Source organism: Ambystoma mexicanum, chromosome 2p, assembly GCF_040938575.1.
Source record: "Ambystoma mexicanum isolate Mex_15411 chromosome 2p, UKY_AmexF1_1, whole genome shotgun sequence".
Taxonomy (NCBI): Eukaryota; Metazoa; Chordata; class Amphibia; order Caudata; family Ambystomatidae; genus Ambystoma; species Ambystoma mexicanum.
In genome coordinates, this window is record NC_090923.1 from 1,260,083,130 (window position 1) to 1,260,098,040 (window position 14,911).

Here is a 14,911-nt window from a genome sequence, read left to right on the forward strand (position 1 = left end):
GTACTCCGGACTTGGCTGCTTATAGTTGGTTGATTTCTTTTTTGATTTCTGTAACTTTCAAACAGTCCCATTGTGAAATACCATTGTCACAATGTGCTGCAGTGCATGAAAATTTAAATTTAATGGGAGGATTGAGGGAGAGGGAGAGGGGGGGAGAGAGAGGGCGGGAGGGTGGGAAGGAGTGAGTGAGTGAGGGAGGGAGGGAGGGAAGGAGGGAGGGAGGAGAGAGACAGAGAGAGAGAAAACAAAGAAAATATGGTATTTGGTGGCTATGTATTTGCATGGAAAAGATTTTAGGCTTTTAATCAAGGGGAAAGGGGCTCTGTGGCTGGTATCTCAGCCTGTTGATGCTTTGTTGAGTTGCTTGGAACATGCAAGGAAGGAGACCTGAAGCACTCCCGACCAGGTTGCATGTCTCCAAGTTACTGAAATCCCACAGACCTCCTCCCTGTGCCACAAAGTTCTGGGCACTGAGCTCTGCAGTTGTTTCCCACAGGTCGCCAAGTGCCCCAGATTTACTTTCTCATAGTTGCTAGTTACTGCTACCCCACCTCGACCACTATATTTTCCCCAGATACTTGCTACTGTGGAGTAAGCAGGGCTAAGAGAGAGGGAGAGGGGGTGTGCCTATGCAAATCATCTGCCAGTATGCTTCCTGGGAGGTCATTCCATCTCACCAGCTGACACCTGGGCAGTGGCAGGTAATTTGGAGAACAGACATATACGGACAGGCCACAGAGCAAAGGCTGAGCCGTTGATTGAGGATCCCTCTAGCCATGTCTCCGTAAGTTACCGAGGCCCAGAAAATTCCACCCTCAGCTCTCATAGAGAGGTCCTTGGCCGATCGTGGCCGATCAGGGCAGTGAAGGGTCAGGGGTGACTGCACACTGCCTCACTTTTTCACTGCTTTCTACAGCGGTAATGCCTTTGCAGAAGGGGCCTGTACAAGTGATGTTGTCCTGCGCTATGGGAAAGTGACATTTATCCACTGACATTAACCAAATTACTTGCGCTGTTCAATGCACATACATGCATAGAAATCATGTTGTGTTTTTTTGGGGAACGTCTAGAGGGTCCTGCTGATGATTTATTAAGCTGTCTGCTACTCTTGCTTTTACATAGTCCTCCCTGCCCAGGCATGTTTAAGTCATACTGTATGTCCCTCCATTACAATGAAAACTCTGTTGAAAGCACAGAGGTACATAGGAATGGATCTGTTAAGAAATGAAACAAAAAGCCTGGAAAAATGTGGAAACGGGTAGGATTTGGACTTACAATTAACTAACAGTTAGATGTGCTATCCCTTGACCCACTGACCCCCTTTCCTTTTGTGTAATCCTTTTTTTCTCAGTAGGGTTTTCCAAAGTGGATTTCATATAAAAGATCCTAGACCTGCATTCTCTGGCACACATGCCTCATATCCCGTTGCTCTTGATAAACTCACATCATCTCTCACCAATATAAGCTGTAAAAGATTTTCAGGGCTTAGCCAAGCAAACTAGACGCGGGTCGAAGGTTGAGCAATCCTTTAATCAGCAGCAAAGTTAACATTGAAATCAGCCTCAGAATCTCTTAAAGGATGGTCCAATATCTGTTGCTGGCAGCGCGCAATGGGGCAGCCTGGGTGCTGACACCTTAAGCCATCTCCTGTTCTTGCCTTGTCCTTGATCCAGCCATGGGCCCACATACACTCAGAGGTACAGAGTGTTTCTCATGTCTATGGTTCTTCTGTGATGCTCTTACGCTTGCATCACACAGCCATCGTGATGGGGAGGGGGTGTCGATTTGCAAGCACCCTTGAGCATGAATCTTTTTATCTTTAAATATAATTGGCATTAAACCAAACCCTTTAGGACCAGATCAATACAGCAGCAAAGAATGCTGATGAATTGCTGTTTGCCGCTTAATCCCATAACATCCGACATCTAAATGGGGTTTGGTCAAATGTTTGCCATAACAAATGTCCTTATGTCAAAGAGCAGAAAGTCCAGAGGTCCTAATCAATGGTTTGGTTGGCTCTCCCTTTGCGCTTGCCTTAAGGCGTCAGCACCAGAGGCTGCCCGATTGCGCCCTGCAAGCAACCAGTGTTGGCCCATCCTTTAAGAGATTCTGAGGCTGATTTCAATGTTATTTTTGCTGCTGATTTAAGGATTGCTCAACCTTCAGCCCACGTCTAGTTTCCTTGGCTATGCCCTTGACATCTTTTACAGCTTGTATTGGTGGGAGATGATGTGAGTTTATCAAGAGCAACGGGATATGAGGCATGTGGGCCATAAAAAACAGGTCTAGGATCATTTTTATAAGAAAGTCTCTTTAAGTAGGGAACTTTGGACAACCCTGCTGAGAGCGAAAGGATTACACAAAAGGTAGGGGTGTCAGTGGGTCAAGGGATAGCACATCTGACTGTGAATCAGTTTATTGTAAGTCCAAATCCTACCTGTTTCAACATGTTTCCAGGCTTTTTGTTTCATTTCTTAACTGAACTTAACTTCCTATGTACCTCAAGCAAAACATGTACTAATATTGGAATGAAAATGGGAAAATTGAATTGGCCCCTGCTTCAAAGGATGACACGCACATTCGTAAAGCATTCACTATTTTTGGCACACGACAGGACAGAAACTTTCTTAATCTGCAAGTCTTTATTTTTTAATACATCTTTTTTAATGAAGATTGAAATTGTATGTTCATACATATTACACGACAACACAATACATTTTGCGCCAAATTCAACACTAATGCCTCGGGAGCCGTTTACTTGTGAGTCCTATTGACTGAATGAACAGCCCCACCACCTTCAATTTCTTGACTTGTACTTTTAGAAGTGGCACGCTGCTTTTGTTTTTTTATCCCATTCTACCAAACTCGGTATTATCACTTTTCCCCCTTGTTGTGCACTCCAGCGTAAACTGCTTTAAGGTGCTATTTGCAAACATCGCTCTGAACTACAGCTTTACTTGCTTCTAGGCCTTAATCTTTAATTGTGGCTGAGCAGTGTACTCCGGATTTGGCTGCTTTTAGTTGGTTGATTCTTTTTTGATTTCTGTAACTTTCAAACAGTCCCATTGTGAATTACCATTGTCGCAATGTGCTGCAGTGCAGGGAAACTTAAAAGTAATGGTAGGGAGAGGACGAGGGAGAGGGAGGGGGGTTGTGGGTGGTGGAAAGGAGGGAGGGAGGGAGGGAGGGAGGGAGGAGAGAGACAGAGAGAGAGAAAACAAAGAAAATATGGTATTTGGTGGCTATGTATTTGCATGGAAAAGATTTTAGGCTTTTAATCAAGGGGAAAGGGGCTCTGTGGCTGGTATCTCAGCCTGTTGATGCTTTGTTGAGCTGCTTGGAACATGCAAGGAAGGAGACCTGAAGCACTCCCGACCAGGTTGCATGTCTCCAAGTTACTGAAATCCCACAGACCTCCTCCCTGTGCCACAAAGTTCTGGGCACTGAGCTCTGCAGTTGTTTCCCACAGGTCGCCAAGTGCCCCAGATTTACTTTCTCATAGTTGCTAGTTACTGCTACCCCACCTCGACCACTATATTTTCCCCAGATACTTGCTACTGTGGAGTAAGCAGGGCTAAGAGAGAGGGAGAGGGGGTGTGCCTATGCAAATCATCTGCCAGTATGCTTCCTGGGAGGTCATTCCATCTCACCAGCTGACACCTAGGCAGTGGCAGGTAATTTGGAGAACAGACATATTCGGACAGGCCACAGAGCAAAGGCTGGGCCGTTGATTGAGGATCCATTTAGCCATGTCTCCCTAAGTTACCGAGGTCCAGAAAAATTCCACCCTCAGCTCTTATAGAGAGGTCCTTGGCCGATCGTGGCCGATCAGGGCAGTGAAGGGTCAGGGGTGACTGCACACTGCCTCACTTTTTCACTGCTTTCTACAGCGGTAATGCCTTTGCAGAAGGGGCCTGTACAAGTGATGTTGTCCTGCGCTATGGGAAAGTGACATTTATCCACTGACATTAACCAAATTACTTGCGCTGTTCAATGCACATACATGCATAGAAATCATGTTATGTTTTTTTGGGGAAGGTCTAGAGTGTCCTGCTGATGATTTATTAAGCTGTCTGCTACTCTTGCTTTTACATAGTCTTCCCTGCCCAGGCATGTTTAAGTCATACTGTATGTCCCTCCATTACAATGAAAACTCTGTTGAAAGCACAGAGGTACATAGGAATGGATCTGTTAAGAAATGAAACAAAAAGCCTGGAAAAATGTGGAAACGGGTAGGATTTGGACTTACAATTAACTAACAGTTAGATGTGCTATCCCTTGACCCACTGACCCCCTTTCCTTTTGTGTAATCCTTTTTTCTCAGTAGGGTTTTCCAAAGTGGATTTCATATAAAAGATCCTAGACCTGCATTCTGTGGCACACATGCCTCATATCCCGTTGCTCTTGATAAACTCACTTCATCTCTCACCAATATAAGCTGTAAAAGATTTTCAGGGCTTAGCCAAGCAAACTAGACGCGGGTCGAAGGTTGAGCAATCCTTTAATCAGCAGCAAAGTTAACATTGAAATCAGCCTCAGAATCTCTTAAAGGATGGTCCAATATCTGTTGCTGGCAGCGCGCAATGGGGCAGCCTGGGTGCTGACACCTTAAGCCATCTCCTGTTCTTGCCTTGTCCTTGATCCAGCCATGGGCCCACATACACTCAGAGGTACAGAGTGTTTCTCATGTCTATGGGTCTTCTGTGATGCTCTTACGCTTGCATCACACAGCCATCGTGATGGGGAGGGGGTGTCAATTTGCAAGCACCCTTGAGCATGAATCTTTTTATCTTTAAATATAATTGGCATTAAACCAAACCCTTTAGGACCAGATCAATACAGCAGCAAAGAATGCTGATGAATTGCTGTTTGCCGCTTAATCCCATAACACCCGACATCTAAATGGGGTTTGGTGAAATGTTTGCCATAACAAATGTCCTTATGTCAAAGAGCAGAAAGTCCAGAGGTCCTAATCAATGGTTTGGTTGGCTCTCCCTTTGCGCTTGCCTTAAGGCGTCAGCACCAGAGGCTGCCCGATTGCGCCCTGCAAGCAACCAGTGTTGGCCCATCCTTTAAGAGATTCTGAGGCTGATTTCAATGTTATTTTTGCTGCTGATTTAAGGATTGCTCAACCTTCAGCCCACGTCTAGTTTCCTTGGCTATGCCCTTGACATCTTTTACAGCTTGTATTGGTGGGAGATGATGTGAGTTTATCAAGAGCAACGGGATATGAGGCATGTGGGCCATAAAAAACAGGTCTAGGATCATTTTTATAAGAAAGTCTCTTTAAGTAGGGAACTTTGGACAACCCTGCTGAGAGCGAAAGGATTACACAAAAGGTAGGGGGGTCAGTGGGTCAAGGGATAGCACATCTGACTGTGAATCAGTTTATTGTAAGTCCAAATCCTACCTGTTTCAACATGTTTCCAGGCTTTTTGTTTCATTTCTTAACTGAACTTAACTTCCTATGTACCTCAGCAAAACATGTACTAATATTGGAATGAAAATGGGAAAATTGAATTGGCCCCTGCTTCAAAGGATGACACGCACATTCGTAAAGCATTCACTATTTTTGGCACACGACAGGACAGAAACTTTCTTAATCTGCAAGTCTTTATTTTTTAATACATCTTTTTTAATGAAGATTGAAATTGTATGTTCATACATATTACACGACAACACAATACATTTTGCGCCAAATTCAACACTAATGCCTCGGGAGCCGTTTACTTGTGAGTCCTATTGACTGAATGAACAGCCCCACCACCTTCAATTTCTTGACTTGTACTTTTAGAAGTGGCACGCTGCTTTTGTTTTTTTATCCCATTCTACCAAACTCGGTATTATCACTTTTCCCCCTTGTTGTGCACTCCAGCGTAAACTGCTTTAAGGTGCTATTTGCAAACATCGCTCTGAAGTACAGCTTTACTTGCTTCTAGGCCTTAATCTTTAATTGTGGCTGAGCAGTGTACTCCGGATTTGGCTGCTTTTAGTTGGTTGATTCTTTTTTGATTTCTGTAACTTTCAAACAGTCCCATTGTGAATTACCATTGTCGCAATGTGCTGCAGTGCAGGGAAACTTAAAAGTAATGGTAGGGAGAGGACGAGGGAGAGGGAGGGGGGTTGTGGGTGGTGGAAAGGAGGGAGGGAGGGAGGGAGGGAGGGAGAGAGAGAGGGAGGGAGGGAGGGAGGGAGGAGAGAGAGACAGAGAGAGAGAAAACAAAGAAAATATGGTATTCGGGGGCTATGTGTTTGCATGGAAAAGATTTTAGGCTTTTAATCAAGTGGAAAGGGGCTCTGTGGCTGGTATCTCAGCCTGTTGATGCTTTGAAGAGTTGCTTGGAACATGCAAGGAAGGAGACCTGAAGCACTCCCGACCAGGTTGCATGTCTCCAAGTTACTGAAATCCCACAGACCTCCTCCCTGTGCCACAAAGTTCTGGGCACTGAGCTCTGCAGTTGTTTCCCACAGGTCGCCAAGTGCCCCAGATTTACTTTCTCATAGTTGCTAGTTACTGCTACCCCACCTCGACCACTATATTTTCCCCAGATACTTGCTACTGTGGAGTAAGCAGGGCTAAGAGAGAGGGAGAGGGGGTGTGCCTATGCAAATCATCTGCCAGTATGCTTCCTGGGAGGTCATTCCATCTCACAAGCTGACACCTGGGCAGTGGCAGGTAATTTGGAGAACAGACATATTCGGACAGGCCACAGAGCAAAGGCTGGGCCGTTGATTGAGGATCCATTTAGCCATGTCTCCCTAAGTTACCGAGGTCCAGAAAAATTCCACCCTCAGCTCTTATAGAGAGGTCCTTGGCCGATCGTGGCCGATCAGGGCAGTGAAGGGTCAGGGGTGACTGCACACTGCCTCACTTTTTCACTGCTTTCTACAGCGGTAATGCCTTTGCAGAAGGGGCCTGTACAAGTGATGTTGTCCTGCGCTATGGGAAAGTGACATTTATCCACTGACATTAACCAAATTACTTGCGCTGTTCAACGCACATACATGCAGAGAAATAATTTTATATTTTTTGGGGAAGGTGTAGAGGGTTCTGCTGATGATTCTTTTAAGCTGTCTGCTACTCTTGCTTTTACATAGAGTCTTTCCTGCCCAGGAATGTTTTACGGCCTACTGTATGTCCCTCCCTTACAACGAAAAATCTGTTGAAAGCACAGAGGTACATAGGAATGGATCTGTTAAGAAATGAAACAAAAAGCCTGGAAAAATGTGGAAACGGGTAGGATTTGGACTTACAATTAACTAACAGTTAGATGTGCTATCCCTTGACCCACTGACCCCCTTTCCTTTTGTGTAATCCTTTTTTTCTCAGTAGGGTTTTCCAAAGTGGATTTCATATAAAAGATCCTAGACCTGCATTCTGTGGCACACATGCCTCATATCCCGTTGCCCTTGATAAACTCACTTCATCTCTCACCAATATAAGCTGTAAAAGATTTTCAGGGCTTAGCCAAGCAAACTAGACGCGGGTCGAAGGTTGAGCAATCCTTTAATCAGCAGCAAAGTTAACATTGAAATCAGCCTCAGAATCTCTTAAAGGATGGTCCAATATCTGTTGCTGGCAGCGCGCAATGGGGCAGCCTGGGTGCTGACACCTTAAGCCATCTCCTGTTCTTGCCTTGTCCTTGATCCAGCCATGGGCCCACATACACTCAGAGGTACAGAGTGTTTCTCATGTCTATGGGTCTTCTGTGATGCTCTTACGCTTGCATCACACAGCCATCGTGATGGGGAGGGGGTGTCGATTTGCAAGCACCCTTGAGCATGAATCTTTTTATCTTTAAATATAATTGGCATTAAACCAAACCCTTTAGGACCAGATCAATACAGCAGCAAAGAATGCTGATGAATTGCTGTTTGCCGCTTAATCCCATAACATCCGACATCTAAATGGGGTTTGGTCAAATGTTTGCCATAACAAATGTCCTTATGTCAAAGAGCAGAAAGTCCAGAGGTCCTAATCAATGGTTTGGTTGGCTCTCCCTTTGCGCTTGCCTTAAGGCGTCAGCACCAGAGGCTGCCCGATTGCGCCCTGCAAGCAACCAGTGTTGGCCCATCCTTTAAGAGATTCTGAGGCTGATTTCAATGTTATTTTTGCTGCTGATTTAAGGATTGCTCAACCTTCAGCCCACGTCTAGTTTCCTTGGCTATGCCCTTGACATCTTTTACAGCTTGTATTGGTGGGAGATGATGTGAGTTTATCAAGAGCAACGGGATATGAGGCATGTGGGCCATAAAAAACAGGTCTAGGATCATTTTTATAAGAAAGTCTCTTTAAGTAGGGAACTTTGGACAACCCTGCTGAGAGCGAAAGGATTACACAAAAGGTAGGGGTGTCAGTGGGTCAAGGGATAGCACATCTGACTGTGAATCAGTTTATTGTAAGTCCAAATCCTACCTGTTTCAACATGTTTCCAGGCTTTTTGTTTCATTTCTTAACTGAACTTAACTTCCTATGTACCTCAAGCAAAACATGTACTAATATTGGAATGAAAATGGGAAAATTGAATTGGCCCCTGCTTCAAAGGATGACACGCACATTCGTAAAGCATTCACTATTTTTGGCACACGACAGGACAGAAACTTTCTTAATCTGCAAGTCTTTATTTTTTAATACATCTTTTTTAATGAAGATTGAAATTGTATGTTCATACATATTACACGACAACACAATACATTTTGCGCCAAATTCAACACTAATGCCTCGGGAGCCGTTTACTTGTGAGTCCTATTGACTGAATGAACAGCCCCACCACCTTCAATTTCTTGACTTGTACTTTTAGAAGTGGCACGCTGCTTTTGTTTTTTTATCCCATTCTACCAAACTCGGTATTATCACTTTTCCCCCTTGTTGTGCACTCCAGCGTAAACTGCTTTAAGGTGCTATTTGCAAACATCGCTCTGAACTACAGCTTTACTTGCTTCTAGGCCTTAATCTTTAATTGTGGCTGAGCAGTGTACTCCGGATTTGGCTGCTTTTAGTTGGTTGATTCTTTTTTGATTTCTGTAACTTTCAAACAGTCCCATTGTGAATTACCATTGTCGCAATGTGCTGCAGTGCAGGGAAACTTAAAAGTAATGGTAGGGAGAGGACGAGGGAGAGGGAGGGGGGTTGTGGGTGGTGGAAAGGAGGGAGGGAGGGAGGGAGGGAGGAGAGAGAGACAGAGAGAGAGAAAACAAAGAAAATATGGTATTCGGGGGCTATGTGTTTGCATGGAAAAGATTTTAGGCTTTTAATCAAGTGGAAAGGGGCTCTGTGGCTGGTATCTCAGCCTGTTGATGCTTTGTTGAGTTGCTTGGAACATGCAAGGAAGGAGACCTGAAGCACTCCCGACCAGGTTGCATGTCTCCAAGTTACTGAAATCCCACAGACCTCCTCCCTGTGCCACAAAGTTCTGGGCACTGAGCTCTGCAGTTGTTTCCCACAGGTCGCCAAGTGCCCCAGATTTACTTTCTCATAGTTGCTAGTTACTGCTACCCCACCTCGACCACTATATTTTCCCCAGATACTTGCTACTGTGGAGTAAGCAGGGCTAAGAGAGAGGGAGAGGGGGTGTGCCTATGCAAATCATCTGCCAGTATGCTTCCTGGGAGGTCATTCCATCTCACAAGCTGACACCTGGGCAGTGGCAGGTAATTTGGAGAACAGACATATTCGGACAGGCCACAGAGCAAAGGCTGGGCCGTTGATTGAGGATCCATTTAGCCATGTCTCCCTAAGTTACCGAGGTCCAGAAAAATTCCACCCTCAGCTCTTATAGAGAGGTCCTTGGCCGATCGTGGCCGATCAGGGCAGTGAAGGGTCAGGGGTGACTGCACACTGCCTCACTTTTTCACTGCTTTCTACAGCGGTAATGCCTTTGCAGAAGGGGCCTGTACAAGTGATGTTGTCCTGCGCTATGGGAAAGTGACATTTATCCACTGACATTAACCAAATTACTTGCGCTGTTCAACGCACATACATGCAGAGAAATAATTTTATATTTTTTGGGGAAGGTGTAGAGGGTTCTGCTGATGATTCTTTTAAGCTGTCTGCTACTCTTGCTTTTACATAGAGTCTTTCCTGCCCAGGAATGTTTTACGGCCTACTGTATGTCCCTCCCTTACAACGAAAAATCTGTTGAAAGCACAGAGGTACATAGGAATGGATCTGTTAAAAAATGAAACAGAAAGCCTGGAACATGTCGAAACTGGTAGTGTTTGGATTTAGCACATTTGACTGTGAGTCAGTTTATTGTATCAGTTGACCCACTGACCCCCTTACCTCCTGTGTAATACTTTTGCTCTCGGTAGGGTTGTCCAAAGTTCCCTTCTTAAGTGGCTTTCTTATAAAAAATACTAGACCTGCTTTTTGTGGCACACAAGCCTCATATCCCGTTGCAGTTGATAAACTCACATCATCTCCCACCAGTACAAGCTGTAAAGGAATTCCAGGGCTTATCCAAACAAACTAGACGTGGGTCAAGGTTGAGCAATCCTTAAATCAGCAGCAAAGTTAAAATTGAAATCAGCCTCAGAATCTTTTAAAGGACGGTCCAACATCTGTTGCTTACAGGGCTCAATCGGACACCCTCTGGTGCTGACGCCTTACCCACCTCCTGTTCTTGCCTTGTCCTTGATACAGCCATGGGCCCACATACACTCAGAGGTACAGAGTTTTTCTCATGTCTATGGGTCTATTGTGATGCTCTCAGGCTTGCATCACCCAGCCATTGTGATGGGGAGGGGGTGTCATTTTGCAAGCACCCTGGAGCATTAATCTTTCTATCTTTAAATATAATTGGCATTAAACTAAAACCCTTAAGGACCAGATCAATACAGCAGCAACGAATGCTTATTCATTGTTGTTTGCCTCTTCATTTCATACCACCCGATATCTAAATGGTGTTTGGACTTTCTGCCCTCTGACATAAGGACATTTGGAATGGCAAACCTTTGACCTGAGATCCTAATGAATGGTTTGATTGACTCTCCCTTTGCGCTTGCTTCTGCAACACATGTACTAATATTGGAATGATAATGGGAAAATTAAATTGGCCCCTGCTCTAAAGGATGACACGCACATTCGTAAAGCATTCACTATTTTTGGCACATGACAGGACAGAAACTTTCTTAATTTGCAAGTCTTTATTTTTTAATAGATCTTTTTTAATGAAGATTGAAATTGTATGTTCATTCATATTACACGACAACACAATACATTTTGCGCCAAATTCAACACTAATGCCTCAGGAGCCTTTTACTTGTGAATCCTCTTGACTGAATGAACAGCCACGTCCCCTTGAATTTCTTGACTTGTACTTTTAGAAGTGGCATGCTTCTTTTGTTTTTTTTATCCCATTCTACCAAACTCAGTATTATCACTTTCCCCCTTGTTCTGCACTCCAGCGTAAACTGCTTTGAGGTGATATTTGCAAAGATCGCTCTGAACTACAGCTTTACTTGCTTCTGGGCCTTAATCTTTAATTGGAGCTGAGCAGTGTACTCCGGACGTGGCTGCTTATAGTTGGTTGATTTCTTTTTTGATTTCTGTAACTTTCAAACAGTCCCATTGTGAAATACCATTGTCACAATGTGCTGCAGTGCATGAAAACTTAAAATTAATGGGAGGATTGAGGGAGAGGGAGAGGGGGGAAGAGAGAGGGCGGGAGGGTGGGAAGGAGTGAGTGAGTGAGGGAGGGAGGGAGGGAGGGAGGGAGGGAGGGAGGGAGGGAGGGAAGGAGGGAGGGAGGAGAGAGACAGAGAGAGAAAACAAAGAAAATATGGTATTTGGTGGCTATGTATTTGCATGGAAAAGATTTTAGGCTTTTAATCAAGGGGAAAGGGGCTCTGTGGCTGGTATCTCAGCCTGTTGATGCTTTGTTGAGTTGCTTGGAACATGCAAGGAAGGAGACCTGAAGCACTCCCGACCAGGTTGCATGTCTCCAAGTTACTGAAATCCCACAGACCTCCTCCCTGTGCCACAAAGTTCTGGGCACTGAGCTCTGCAGTTGTTTCCCACAGGTCGCCAAGTGCCCCAGATTTACTTTCTCATAGTTGCTAGTTACTGCTACCCCACCTCGACCACTATATTTTCCCCAGATACTTGCTACTGTGGAGTAAGCAGGGCTAAGAGAGAGGGAGAGGGGGTGTGCCTATGCAAATCATCTGCCAGTATGCTTCCTGGGAGGTCATTCCATCTCACAAGCTGACACCTGGGCAGTGGCAGGTAATTTTGAGAACAGACATATTCGGACAGGCCACAGAGCAAAGGCTGGGCCGTTGATTGAGGATCCATTTAGCCATGTCTCCCTAAGTTACCGAGGTCCAGAAAAATTCCACCCTCAGCTCTTATAGAGAGGTCCTTGGCCGATCGTGGCCGATCAGGGCAGTGAAGGGTCAGGGGTGACTGCACACTGCCTCACTTTTTCACTGCTTTCTACAGCGGTAATGCCTTTGCAGAAGGGGCCTGTACAAGTGATGTTGTCCTGCGCTATGGGAAAGTGACATTTATCCACTGACATTAACCAAATTACTTGCGCTGTTCAACGCACATACATGCAGAGAAATAATTTTATATTTTTTGGGGAAGGTGTAGAGGGTTCTGCTGATGATTCTTTTAAGCTGTCTGCTACTCTTGCTTTTACATAGAGTCTTTCCTGCCCAGGAATGTTTTACGGCCTACTGTATGTCCCTCCCTTACAACGAAAAATCTGTTGAAAGCACAGAGGTACATAGGAATGGATCTGTTAAAAAATGAAACAGAAAGCCTGGAACATGTCGGAACTGGTAGTGTTTGGATTTAGCACATTTGACTGTGAGTCAGTTTATTGTATCAGTTGACCCACTGACCCCCTTACCTCCTGTGTAATACTTTTGCTCTCGGTAGGGTTGTCCAAAGTTCCCTTCTTAAGTGGCTTTCTTATAAAAAATACTAGACCTGCTTTTTGTGGCACACAAGCCTCATATCCCGTTGCAGTTGATAAACTCACATCTTCTCCCACCAGTACAAGCTGTAAAGGAATTCCAGGGCTTATCCAAACAAACTAGACGTGGGTCAAGGTTGAGCAATCCTTAAATCAGCAGCAAAGTTAAAATTGAAATCAGCCTCAGAATCTTTTAAAGGACGGTCCAACATCTGTTGCTTACAGGGCTCAATCGGACACCCTCTGGTGCTGACGCCTTACCCACCTCCTGTTCTTGCCTTGTCCTTGATACAGCCATGGGCCCACATACACTCAGAGGTACAGAGTTTTTCTCATGTCTATGGGTCTATTGTGATGCTCTCAGGCTTGCATCACCCAGCCATTGTGATGGGGAGGGGGTGTCATTTTGCAAGCACCCTGGAGCATTAATCTTTCTATCTTTAAATATAATTGGCATTAAACTAAAACCCTTAAGGACCAGATCAATACAGCAGCAACGAATGCTTATTCATTGTTGTTTGCCTCTTCATTTCATACCACCCGATATCTAAATGGTGTTTGGACTTTCTGCCCTCTGACATAAGGACATTTGGAATGGCAAACCTTTGACCTGAGATCCTAATGAATGGTTTGATTGACTCTCCCTTTGCGCTTGCTTCTGCAACACATGTACTAATATTGGAATGATAATGGGAAAATTAAATTGGCCCCTGCTCTAAAGGATGACACGCACATTCGTAAAGCATTCACTATTTTTGGCACATGACAGGACAGAAACTTTCTTAATTTGCAAGTCTTTATTTTTTAATAGATCTTTTTTAATGAAGATTGAAATTGTATGTTCATTCATATTACACGACAACACAATACATTTTGCGCCAAATTCAACACTAATGCCTCAGGAGCCTTTTACTTGTGAATCCTCTTGACTGAATGAACAGCCACGTCCCCTTGAATTTCTTGACTTGTACTTTTAGAAGTGGCATGCTTCTTTTGTTTTTTTTATCCCATTCTACCAAACTCAGTATTATCACTTTCCCCCTTGTTCTGCACTCCAGCGTAAACTGCTTTGAGGTGATATTTGCAAAGATCGCTCTGAACTACAGCTTTACTTGCTTCTGGGCCTTCATCTTTAATTGGAGCTGAGCAGTGTACTCCGGACGTGGCTGCTTATAGTTGGTTGATTTCTTTTTTGATTTCTGTAACTTTCAAACAGTCCCATTGTGAAATACCATTGTCACAATGTGCTGCAGTGCATGAAAACTTAAAATTAATGGGAGGATTGAGGGAGAGGGAGAGGGGGGAAGAGAGAGGGCGGGAGGGTGGGAAGGAGTGAGTGAGTGAGGGAGGGAGGGAGGGAGGGAGGGAAGGAGGGAGGGAGGAGAGAGACAGAGAGAGAAAACAAAGAAAATATGGTATTTGGTGGCTATGTATTTGCATGGAAAAGATTTTAGGCTTTTAATCAAGGGGAAAGGGGCTCTGTGGCTGGTATCTCAGCCTGTTGATGCTTTGTTGAGTTGCTTGGAACATGCAAGGAAGGAGACCTGAAGCACTCCCGACCAGGTTGCATGTCTCCAAGTTACTGAAATCCCACAGACCTCCTCCCTGTGCCACAAAGTTCTGGGCACTGAGCTCTGCAGTTGTTTCCCACAGGTCGCCAAGTGCCCCAGATTTACTTTCTCATAGTTGCTAGTTACTGCTACCCCACCTCGACCACTATATTTTCCCCAGATACTTGCTACTGTGGAGTAAGCAGGGCTAAGAGAGAGGGAGAGGGGGTGTGCCTATGCAAATCATCTGCCAGTATGCTTCCTGGGAGGTCATTCCATCTCACAAGCTGACACCTGGGCAGTGGCAGGTAATTTGGAGAACAGACATATTCGGACAGGCCACAGAGCAAAGGCTGGGCCGTTGATTGAGGATCCATTTAGCCATGTCTCCCTAAGTTACCGAGGTCCAGAAAAATTCCACCCTCAGCTCTTATAGAG

At 44.8% G+C, this 14,911-nt stretch overlaps 2 non-coding genes across 2 annotated transcripts; both read left to right on the forward strand.

Annotated features, from left to right (window-relative positions):
* Positions 1–10,998: 10,998 nt before the first annotated feature.
* LOC138567930 (U6 spliceosomal RNA) lies at positions 10,999–11,105 on the forward strand. Its single transcript, XR_011302308.1, has one exon. It is a non-coding gene; the product is annotated as a U6 spliceosomal RNA (small nuclear RNA).
* A 2,468-nt stretch (positions 11,106–13,573) lies between these two features.
* On the forward strand, positions 13,574–13,680 carry LOC138567931 (U6 spliceosomal RNA). Its single transcript, XR_011302309.1, has one exon. It is a non-coding gene; the product is annotated as a U6 spliceosomal RNA (small nuclear RNA).
* The last annotated feature ends 1,231 nt before the right edge of the window (positions 13,681–14,911 follow it).